The sequence below is a fragment of the Borostomias antarcticus genome, assembly GCF_949987555.1.
Source record: "Borostomias antarcticus genome assembly, chromosome: 9".
Taxonomy (NCBI): Eukaryota; Metazoa; Chordata; class Actinopteri; order Stomiiformes; family Stomiidae; genus Borostomias; species Borostomias antarcticus.
Window position 1 is genome coordinate 3,113,312 of NC_140242.1, and position 3,044 is coordinate 3,116,355.

A 3,044-nucleotide genomic window follows, 5' to 3' on the forward strand; every position below is an offset into this window, starting at 1 on the left:
ACTTGTACTGTACAACGAACATAATTATACACAATTCAAACATACCAATCAATAAAATAGCCCCCGGTGTGTGTGTGTGTGTGTGTGTGTGATGGCTGTATCTCTGCGTCCGTTCCCTTCCCAAGAACGTCAAATAAGCGCTAACGCTTGGAGTGCAGGAAGACAGGAAGTGAGGTCAGGAGAGGTGTGTGATGGGTATCTCTGTACTGACGGCTCGTGGGGGCGTTTGGACCTGTGATCGCTGCATCACACAGGGACAGGTCACACAGGGAGAGGTCACACAGGGAGAGGTCACACAGGGACAGGTCACACAGGGAGAGGTCACACAGGGAGAGGTCACACAGGGAGAGGTCACACAGGGAGAGGTCACACAGGGAGAGGTCACACAGGGACAGGTCACACAGGGAGAGGTCACACAGGGAGAGGTCACACAGGGAGAGGTCACACAGGGACAGGTCACACAGGGAGAGGTCACACGGGGAGAGGTCACACAGGGAGAGGTCACACAGGGAGGTCACACGGGGACAGGTCACACGGGGAGAGGTCACACGGGGAGAGGTCACACGGGGAGAGGTCACACAGGGACAGGTCACACAGGGAGGTCACACAGGGACAGGTCACACGGGGAGAGGTCACACAGGGAGAGGTCACACAGGGAGAGGTCACACAGGGAGGTCACACAGGGAGGTCACACAGGGACAGGTCACACAGGGAGAGGTCACACAGGGAGAGGTCACACAGGGAGGTCACACGGGGAGAGGTCACACCGGGAGAGGTCACACGGGGAGAGGTCACACAGGGAGAGGTCACACGGGGACAGGTCACACGGGGACAGGTCACACAGGGAGAGGTCACACAGGGAGAGGTCACACAGGGAGAGGTCACACAGGGAGAGGTCACACGGGGAGAGGTCACACGGGGAGAGGTCACACGGGGAGAGGTCACACGGGGAGAGGTCACACGGGGAGAGGTCACACGGGGAGAGGTCACACGGGGAGAGGTCACACGGGGAGAGGTCACACAGGGAGAGGTCACACAGGGAGAGGTCACACAGGGAGAGGTCACACAGGGAGAGGTCACACAGGGAGAGGTCACACAGGGAGAGGTCACACAGGGAGAGGTCACACGGGGACAGGTCACACGGGGAGAGGTCACACGGGGAGAGGTCACACGGGGAGAGGTCACACAGGGACAGGTCACACAGGGAGGTCACACAGGGACAGGTCACACGGGGAGAGGTCACACAGGGAGAGGTCACACAGGGAGAGGTCACACAGGGAGGTCACACAGGGACAGGTCACACAGGGAGAGGTCACACAGGGAGAGGTCACACAGGGAGGTCACACGGGGAGAGGTCACACCGGGAGAGGTCACACGGGGAGAGGTCACACAGGGAGAGGTCACACGGGGAGAGGTCACACGGGGAGTCACACAGGGAGAGGTCACACAGGGAGAGGTCACACAGGGAGGTCACACAGGGAGAGGTCACACAGGGAGAGGTCACACAGGGAGAGGTCACACAGGGAGAGGTCACACGGGGAGAGGTCACACGGGGAGAGGTCACACGGGGAGAGGTCACACGGGGAGAGGTCACACAGGGAGAGGTCACACGGGGAGAGGTCACACGGGGAGAGGTCACACGGGGACAGGTCACACAGGGAGAGGTCACACAGGGAGAGGTCACACAGGGAGAGGTCACACAGGGAGAGGTCACACAGGGAGAGGTCACACAGGGAGAGGTCACACAGGGAGAGGTCACACAGGGAGAGGTCACACCGGGAGAGGTCACACGGGGAGAGGTCACACGGGGAGAGGTCACACGGGGAGGTCACACAGGGAGAGGTCACACAGGGAGGTCACACAGGGAGAGGTCACACAGGGAGAGGTCACACAGGGAGAGGTCACACGGGGAGAGGTCACACGGGGAGAGGTCACACAGGGAGAGGTCACACAGGGAGAGGTCACACAGGGAGAGGTCACACAGGGAGAGGTCACACAGGGAGAGGTCACACAGGGAGAGGTCACACGGGGAAAGGTCAGACAGTCTTTATGGAAAGGACACCTGCAGACGGCTTGTCGGCCCTCAAAGGGCACAGAGGGTTTGAATTGTGCAGTTAGTTGGGCACACACACACACACATACACACACACACACACACACACACACACACACACACACACACACACACACACACACACCGACCCTCTCCTCCACCACCAAGCCACAGTGTGTGAGTCCACGCCCCCCCCATTCCAAGAGAACAGTTCCGGAGTGTCACTCCATGAAGACGTAGTCGTCCGCTACGTCCTCCTTAGCGGACGCCTCGTCCGCCTGGGCGGGGACGTTGACAACGGCGTAGTCACAGTCGTCGTCGTCCCGGCGATGCACCCCTACAGAGGCGGCGGCGTTGCCGTGGTCGATGGTGGCGTAGGTCACGTCCTCCTTCACCGACGTCCCTTCCTGTCACAACACGGAGACGCTCAGGTAAATTAACGGTCCGGTTGTCACTAGACAGTCACCTGGTTGTCACTAGACAGTCACCTGGTTGTCACTAGACAGTCATGAGATAGACAATGGTCTTCAAAGCTTTAATGGGCAGGAATGAAGGAGGTAGATCACATACTTGGTTCAGGTGATTCTATACCTGATACTATATTTTTTGCCAGTATGTGGATGGAGAAAAGAATCCCCCTTAATCATGGCTTCACATTGGGCACAGTTAGAACAAGGGAAGCCAAAACACAAACAGGGATCACCGATCTAAAGAAAGAAATGAAAACTAAGTTCAACACGCAGCAACTCCAGGAAATGGAAACAAGATGGTCTGAACTGATTGCCACGTACGAGAAGGAGATTACCGAGGTGAGACTGAGTAAATACCGGAGGGACACCTTAGACTATAAAAACAACCGAGTCTACACATGGCTGTAGGACACACACTGCCGTCCATACAAACGTGATGTCTCCGAGTCACCTGTCGATCGATCCGCTGACGGCTCGGGAAATGAGGGCACATCTGCAGCACCTCGGCCACACCCTTTTTT